Raw genomic sequence first — 9,616 nt, forward strand, 5'->3', positions numbered from 1 at the left:
AAATTGAATTGGGTGATGGTGTTGGAGGTCTGACCCCCCACCCTGACCGCCTGGGGTCTTTCACTCAGAAAGTCCAGTACCCAGGCGCTCAGGGCGGAGCTCGGACCCAGCTCGATCAGCTTGTCCACCAGTCTGGTGATGGGGACTATGGTGTTGAACGCTGAGCTGTATGAACAACAGTCTCACATAGCCCCCCTTCTGACGGTCAAGGTGAGAGAGGGTGCTGTGCAGTACCTGGGAGACCGCGTCGTCAGTGGACCTGTTTGTCCTGTATGCAAATTGCATAGGGTCCATATCACTGGGGAGGGAGGCACAAATGTGGTCCTTGACCAGCCTCTCGAAACATTTCATGACCACAGAGGTGAGTGCCACCGGTCTGTAGTAATAACTGTGAATTGAACTTGCATTGCTGCACTATAGTCCATCCGTTGCAAGTCAACGCCCCCCCCCCCCTCCATCCATTAACTCAACTGGACTGTCACTGTAATATTTATGTACAGTTGTACAGTGTCCCCCACCCACCCCTCCTACCCAACCCCCCCACCCACCCAACCACCTCCAATGTACAGTCAGATTGGTTATTTTTGGTTGAGGTTGAAAAAGCTATGTTGATTCAATATTTAATTACAGATACCATTTCAACATTTGAAAAACTGTCGTTGAATCAATTTAGTAGATTCCCCCTCCCCTCCTCCCCCTCCCCTCCCCTTCGAGAGGGTATAGTCCTAAGCAACTCGCGAGACCTAGAAGATCTCACGGGACTTGAGGTATTCAAACACTTTGGCGCGATGGATGGTGTCTTCACTGACTGCTTGACAAATAGTCTGAGCCAAACTCCTTGGTAAGTCATTGACAATATTATGTATTATGCCATTCACATACCATAATCTTGCTGTCATCGTTTGACTACATGCTACTTTGTGAATTATTACCGTGGTGGCAACTAGTAGGCTAGAACGAAGCTTGTTAGCATTATTAGCTAACATGCTAGATGGTACTTAACTGGTAAGTGAGTTCTTATGGGAATAGTATGATTCCGTTCAGATACCATCACCGGGCTGTTATCGTTTGACTAAATGTTATCTCTGTGCCGTGGCAAATAGTTTGGAGCTTGTTTGAGCAAATAGTGATGCATATTATTATAGCTACTAACGTTAGCTAGCTATCATGCTAGCTAACGTTATTCTGCCATTTTGTTTCGTGATTAAAATGTACGTTTTTAATAGTTACATAAGCATTGTTGTAACTAGTGTTAACAAATACTTTATTATAGTTCAATTGTGTTAAACTTGGGACACAGCCATGGCTCTATTTTATTTCGTTTTGTATGTGAGGCATTTTAGCTTGCAGTTGTTGTGTTGCATTGTGGGTCTTCAGCACAAAGTAATCCCTTGCTGAGGGTAAGATGGTTTTCTGTCTGCTCAGACTCAGAATACTTAATTAACATGATCTGTGCTTCATAAAAAAACAGATATTATTTATCTGGTTTTGGTTATTTTGCACAGTAAATACTTATTCAGGCCTACCTGCAATTCAGAATTTAATCCAGCAGGGCGGCAGTGATGTTCATTCTGCCTTTTGTTATATATAAAAAATGGGGCTTTGAAAGACTGACATATTTGAACTTCTAGCTCCTGCTACTCTAAACATATATATATATAATATACACAGTCTTGATAAATTGCATACAAGGTTTTTTGAATATTTTGATCGTCTTCTTTTTAGAATTCGCTGGCAATCATCGCCGCTATCAAGGTGAGTTAACTAACACATTCTCAAATCATGTTTTGTTTTTACCACCAGACATGCGCTAGGTATATGGAGCTAGGTACACTTGCTACTGTAGGTTATATGGTGCTCATTGATAACTACTTTGATGGTGCTTATTTTTTCCTTATTTTGTTAATTATGTTGCTCTTTCTCTAGGAATGCCAATGTATAACTCCAGCCCCTATTACCACACTGCCATTGATTCAGCTCAGTAAGTATTATCTTTCAATTCAATATTGTCTGTCTCTCTCACCCCACTTCAAACTTCACACCTTTATCTGTGTTTTCATCTCTGTCTTTCTGTCTCTCTCACCTCGACCCCCTCCACTTCACACAACACCTACATTGCCAAAGCCTTTGTCATTTGATGACACAGCAGTGCTATGTCTGTCTCTCCCTCTATCTCCGTCTCCCTCTCTCACTGGCATAACATTTTTATTGTCGTATTCAATATTTCAGAGATTCTTCGCCAGAGGAACTTGAAGCCATTCCTGAATTACCACCAGAGACCAGCAGTTGCACGCAGGCAGAGACTGCCTGTAGCGTGAGTTGAATTTTATACACAAGTTCACTGGTGTTTATTCTTATATAAAACGTCTCTAAAGACGTATGTTTACCTTTGCATTGATTGGCGGATTTTTGACTGAAGACATTGGATCTTTCCTGCTCTCCCATCCAAGTCCCAGGTTGTAATGACGTAATCATGACACTTAGTTGATTTTGAGTAGACAATTACTCGTTGCATCTGGGCTCATAGTCATAGCCATATAGGAATGACCGCTACACCGTCGCGCCAATAGCGGCCGAGGGAGGGAGAGTTAAGCGATTTCTTTGTCATTCAGACAGATTCTCCTATCTGCACCTATCTGACACGTATAGCCACTGATGGTGGAGAAGTGCTGTCCAATTAGCCATTTTGGGGAAATTCAGGCATAAAATAATATTCTGTTGTGTGTCACTGTCAAACAATCCAATATTTCAGAGATTCTTCGCCAGTTGCGGGAAGTATGTCACCACCTGAAGACGCAGACCACCACCTGAAGCCCATGTAGAATTGTGAGTTGAATTTTATACATGATAGATCAGTGGTTCTCAAACTTTTTACACCAAGTACCACCTGAGAATGTAGCTGGCTCTCCAAGTACCACCATATGACCGGTGTTAAAATACAGTCTATTCAGCTATGCACAGTTCACGCAGGAGGCAAATGTATTCCTAATACCATTATTTATTGTTAACTTTTGTCAGACACAGCCACAATGTACAAAGGGATAGCACTAGAACTAGCAAACGCGTCCACACAACTCATACAATGCAAGGGCATTGAGAACATAATAACTAACATTCTCACATAGCAAGTGAGAAAATTAAGAACAACTGTATTTCAGCAAATGTACTTAATCTCTATCTATCTCTCTCTCTCTCTCTCTCTCTCTCTCTCTCTCTCTCTCTCTCTCTCTCTCTCTCTCTCTCTCTCTCTCTCTCTCTCTCTCTCTCACACAGCAAGCAATTGTCCATCATTCTCTCTCTCTCTCTCTCTCTCACACACACGCACACACACACACACACACACACACACACACACACAATTATTTTGTTACAAAAACTTAATTTCCTGCATTCTGGTGCAGGACTTTTTGAAATTTGACCCTTTAAATGCCAGTTTGTGTGATGGCATCACAAATTATTGTTAAAATAAACACACAAAGTAAAATATGTTCAATAGGATAGGAGCCCCGCATTTAGTGATCTAGGAGGCAAGTATTTTGTAATAAGATCAGATAGATAGAGCAATCACAAAATAAAGAAATGAGGCTCATCGTGCCCGCAAGCCACTGTCTAAAGTCTAATTGTGTTCTCAGAGGGATGACACTGGTGATCTACACCTCTACCAGAGGCCAGCAGCCAGAGGGGGACCCTGCTGACCACAAGGCCATCTGAATCATCCTATGCTGAATTGACATGGATGGCATCTCCCTTAAGCTGATGTGAGTATAACTTCCATGTACAAACACAAACACACCCACTCTATCTATATCTCTCTTCTAGGACATGTCATCATCATCAAACCTTTATTTAATTCTTGGGAGAACAGTAGGGTTGTAAAAAAAAGTGTAAACATCTTCAAATCATTATTAACACATCCACGCTGTAAAGGGTTATTGCCCGCCATGCTTTGACCGCCAGATCTCGCAAGTAGGGTCGAGCTGCAGACTCGGAGCCTCGGTCCAGATTGGAACTTCCGCTCGGAGCCTCGGTCCAGATTGGAACTTCCGCCCTGCCACAGGACTATTACTCCTGTGACAGGGCAATGTGCTGATTGGCGGAAAGTACGGAAGTATCTCGAAGTACGTCTGACGTATCTCGAATTACGTCTGACGTTTCTCTACGTTAGCGAACATTAAACGTTGTATTCATAAAATAATATAAATTCAGCAGCATGGGGAGGGCCGGGGGAGGGGAGATACAGGTAGTAGAAGACATAGAGGTACAGGTCACATAATTATAGTACAGTGGAGAAGTAAAAATAGAATAAAAAGGCAGTGGAAACAATATACAATATTATTAACTCTAATAATAACACGCCTCGCGGGCTCATTATAATACGAGAGCCGTGGGTCTGCATTGTATAGAGCGGATCCCCCGGCCGTATTCAAGCGCTGGAGCGCTTTGCGATGGATCAAACTGTATTAATATAGTAGTAATAATAGTAGTTGGCTAGTTGCGCGCTTCTGGCCACCTCCCGCAGTGCGCGCATACACACATACTGTCTGTAGCCTATACAGTACGTGCAAAATTAGTTGTCAAGAGCCAATCGCACAGGTTGCCTCATCTCATCTGGCTCTGCAAATAGATCTAGAGTCTGAATATCATATATAGCCTGCTGATGATCTCTCTCTCTCTCTCTCTCTCTCTCTCTCTCGTCTCAAATCCATTCTGAGAACGGAATGCAGTGCCCGCGACGAGGGTCTTGATTGATTGATTGATTGATTGATTGATTGATTGAAAATTGTATTAACAGATCATGCTGGACCTACAAAACAGTACAGTACTGTTTCTCATTCCTGTACTGTTGTTTATACTCTGCTCCTGTGTTGTAACCCAACCCCCTCCAATGTACAGTAAATGACCAAGTATGGTTTTGTCAATATTCCAATGTACAGTTTTGCTTGTACAGTTGCACAGTGTCCCCCACCCACCCACCCCTCCTACCCGACCCCCCCCCCCCCAAGGCGAAAGTCTTTCTCTGGTCTGCATCCCCTTAACAATTGTGTGTATTGAGCTGTACTGTACTGTACCCATTCTGCAATCTGTTAATAAAATGTTCAATCAAGAATGGAGTGATTGACAGTGTCAAAGGCCTTTTGTAGGTCCAGCATGATCTGTTAATACAATTTTCAATCAATCAATCAATCAATCAATCAATCAATCAAGACCCGCGTCGCAGGCACTGCATTCCGTTCTCAGAATGGATTTGAGAGAGATCATCAGCAGGCTATATATGATATTCAGACTCTAGATCTATTTGCAGAGCCAGATGAGATGAGGCAACCTGTGCGATTGGCTCTTGACAACTAATTTTGCACGTACTGTATAGGCTACAGACAGTATGTGTGTATGCGCGCACTGCGGGAGGTGGCCAGAAGCGCGCAACTAGCCAACTACTATTATTACTACTATATTAATACAGTTTTATCCATGGCAAAGCGCTCCAGCGCTTGAATACGGCCGGGGGATCCGCTCTATACAATGCAGACCCACGGCTCTCGTATTATAATGAGCCTGCGAGGCGTGTTATTATTAGAGTTAATAATATTGTATATTGTTTCCACTGCCTTTTTATTCTATTTTTACTTCTCCACTGTACTATAATTATGTGACCTGTACCTCTATGTCTTCTACTACCTGTACCTCCCCTCCCCCCGGCCCTCCCCATGCTGCTGAATTTATATTATTTTATGAATACAACGTTTAATGTTCGCTAACGTAGAGAAACGTCAGACGTAATTCGAGATACGTCAGACGTACTTCGAGATACTTCCGTACTTTCCGCCAATCAGCGCATTGCCCTGTCACAGGAGTAATAGTCCTGTGGCAGGGCGGAAGTTCCAATCTGGACCGAGGCTCCGAGTCTGCAGCTGGACCCTATTGGATCTCGCTGTACAGCGTTATTGAGATCAATATTGAATTTTTTCGCCATGGCATTCAAAATTCATATATACACCCATGGCCGCCTAGTTATAGTTGAAAGTGGGGGTGCAAGATTCTTTTTTATTCTTTTTTTTTATTTTATTTTTTTTACATTTAATGAACACCTGTATGTGCAATTTCCTGCAATATAGAGCCTTCAATCTTGACCAAAATAAAGCTGCTCTTTTCACTATAAAACTCAGTTTATATTGTAGTATGATAGCTATAATAATAATAACTTCACTGCGAGGGCTCTTTTAGCTAACGCTAGCTAGGCACGTATGATAGCCAATTACTATTATAATAATAATAATAATAATAACTTTCCCATCCTCCCAAAGCCCCTCCGGCCCCGTTCACATCCGCAGCGGCAGTACCAACAACAACAACAATTAATTGACGCTATCAATAGCCCCAGTGAGCGCGGCGGCTGGCTGAATGAATGAATGAAAACTTTATTTAACAGATTGCAGAATGGGTACAATACAGTACGGCTCAATACACACAATTGTTAAGGTGATGCAGACCAGAGAAAGACGTTTGTCTTGTTTACATCAGGGTCCATAGCCCCTTTCGTGACTGTGCTGCACCGAGTGAATCCACAGTCACTTGCTCCTCAATGGGAAACCAACCTAGATTTACCCTGAAGGACTGGTTCTGGCCGAACCGTTCGTTATACAAGTATCACAGAGACATTACAAATGTGCTCACAGTTGCACGAGGGTTTCGGACAGAGATACGGGATGGTGCGCAGGCGCTGTGATCACCCAACGGCGGAAATAATGCCGCTTTGAGCAGTTTATAAAAAAATATTAAAAATATTTATTAGCAACGCCGAGCTTTCAAACCATCCCGTATCTCTGTCCGAACATATACAGAAATAAATACAGTAAAAACATACATGACATCATGACATTTATGGCATAGGGACATACATGACATACAGGTATATACTGTAGTACTGTTACATTTGTGACATATACGATATGCAAATAATATACAGTACTGTTACCCAGAGATCCTAACAGAAAATATTATATATATATGATGGGGATGAGACTGTACATTAGGAGGAGGGGGGGGGGGGGGGGTGGACATTTACGGTGGCCAGTTTCGAATTGCAGTCTCCCGTAGGTGCTCTTTAAGAGCGGTTTTGAATGTGGGCAGGGGTAAAGTGGGTTTTAGGAGTGAGGTTAAGCAGTAGTCTGACCAGTTTGTTTTGTGATGTTTGTAATCTTGTTTTTAGTGCCTTTGAGGTGCTTTGGTACCATGAGGTGCAGGCATAGTCGTAGTACCCTTGAATGAGTACTGAGAGTACCCATGATTTTTGCCATTTTGTTATCGTGAAATTGGTATTAAATTTAATTCTGATTGGCATTAAAAAGTCTTAAAGCCTTAAATCTGACTGGGCTAAACCCTGGTTATTTTCAGCCCAATTTATTCATTTCACTGCAAACCATCTGATCAATATATCACCCATACTACATAAAGCATTTACTGACGATCACGTAATTATAAACGCCGCCCCCCCCCCCCTTTCCTCCGTGCATGATGACGCATAACGTATACGATCATATACAGTTGAATTTTTTAATATAGCGTGTCTAGGGAATAAACGGCAATCGATGCATTTAGGTCTATAACTCACGTTCTAGGAATTACTACAGGAAATGATAAAACATACTTATATTCTAGAAGGTATTTTTGTATTTTTGTATGAATGAAAAAGTATAACGTTCCTACATCCTGAACAATAGATAATCGATGTTGAATGCAGGCATTAAAGTGTTCCGTCTCAAGACGGATTTCCGTCAATTTGATTGGGGAGATCCGTCAATTTGATTCGCAGTCTAACGGAATTGACTACCTGGTATAATATGATTTGTAGATGCATACAGATTGAAACAAAATTGAGCCAATCAGAGGCGCCAAATATCATGAAAAGGGAATTTTTTCTACCGAGGCGGCGCCAAGCAGTCATCACTCAGGGACTCGAGTGGTTGCAGCTGGAGGCTATTGGGCGAGTGACATTTGCGAGGTCTGTCCGCCACATGGCAGGGTAACAAAATAGTTGTGTCCCCTGCTGTGGTTGTGAGTATAGTATACGTTTATTAGCTTAACTCCGTAGCAACATCACACAGGTGTATCTGTAGACAGTCTCCTCCCCACCGTATATATATTTTTTCCTACCACCCACCCCCTCCTAATGTACAGTCCCGGACTTTCCAGTGAATCATAGTGTCCTTTTTTTTCATTTTCCCAGATGCACCATGCACCAAGGATCCAGCTGATTACTGCCAATCTGGAGGATTGTTCCTTATCTGCTCTTCACTTGTGCCACTGATTCATTGACCTTTTGTGGTGTGGTATGTTTTGATTTTTACTTAGTAATACACTGTATAGTTGGGATTCTGAATTAAACAGTATAATGTTCACATATATTATGGAGCCCCCAGGGGTCGGGAGAATATTGTGGAAAACAATATAAAACTGAAATGGTAAAGCTAAAAAACTGTAGACCTGACCACAACCCCCTCGGTTCAACAGCACAATATGTTGCTTTCTCCGCTTTTAAAAGTTGAAATCATCTGATGACATTGAAGGGATAGTTCAGAATTGTGGACATAAAGTTTAATTTACTACTTGGCCATTATGTTATGTTCAATGGACTGCACTTATATAGCAATAGCGCTTTTATCCAAAGCGCGTATGGCCTCTCATTCACCTATTCACACACATTCACACACCAATGGTGGCAGCTGCCATGCATATTGATCCATAAATAGTGTTTAGATTGTACTTCTATAGGTTTTTAACTTTACATACTGTATTTAAACATTATATTTGAACAAACACTGCAAGCTAAAGTTTTAAATCATTTGAATCTGTTTTATACAGCACACTTGCTTCCAAAATAAAGCAGTTTTACAATCCTGATCGTTTGTTAACACTTGAAGCTTTTTGTTTCTAACAATCTGTACAATAAAAGTGTTTCTCTGCTGAACTTTGAGTTCTGTCACTTTATTGAAGGAGTTTGATTGTAATAATTGAGGAAAAACCTGTGAAATAACAGTGTTTCACTGCTGAACTTTAAGTTCTGTCACTTAATTGAAGGAGTTTGATTGTAATAATTATGGGAAAACCTGTAAAATAACAGTGTTTCACTGCTGAACTTTAAGTTCTGTCACTTTATTGAAGGAGTTTGATCGTAATAATTGAGGAAAAACCTGTGAAATAACAGTGTTTCACTGCTGAACTTTGAGTTCTGTCACTTAATTGAAGGAGTTTGATTGTAATAATTATGGGAAAACATGTAAAATAACAGTGTTTCACTGCTGAACTTTGAGTTCTGTCACTTAATTGAAGGAGTTTGATTGTAATAATTATGGGAAAACATGTAGAATAACAGTGTTTCACTGCTGAACTTTGAGTTCTGTCACTTAATTGAAGGAGTTTGATTGTAATAATTATGGGAAAACATGTAAAATAACAGTGTTTCACTGCTGAACTTTGAGTTCTGTCACTTAATTGAAGGAGTTTGATTGTAATAATTCTGGGAAAACATGTAAAATAACAGTGTTTCACTGCTGAACTTTGAGTTCTGTCACTTAATTGAAGGAGTTTGATTGTAATAATTATGGGAAAACATGTAAAA

General features: G+C 41.1%; 1 long non-coding RNA gene across 1 annotated transcript; it reads left to right on the forward strand.

Annotated features, from left to right (window-relative positions):
- Window positions 1-735: 735 nt before the first annotated feature.
- On the forward strand, window positions 736-8,346 carry LOC311222878. The gene is made up of 7 exons (XR_014619385.1): window positions 736-841; window positions 1,726-1,755; window positions 1,927-1,981; window positions 2,230-2,314; window positions 2,753-2,826; window positions 3,633-3,758; window positions 8,225-8,346. It is a non-coding gene; the product is annotated as an uncharacterized lncRNA (long non-coding RNA).
- The last annotated feature ends 1,270 nt before the right edge of the window (window positions 8,347-9,616 follow it).

The sequence above is a fragment of the Notolepis coatsorum genome (genome assembly GCF_963971535.1).
Source record: "Notolepis coatsorum genome assembly, chromosome: 2".
Taxonomy (NCBI): Eukaryota; Metazoa; Chordata; class Actinopteri; order Aulopiformes; family Paralepididae; genus Notolepis; species Notolepis coatsorum.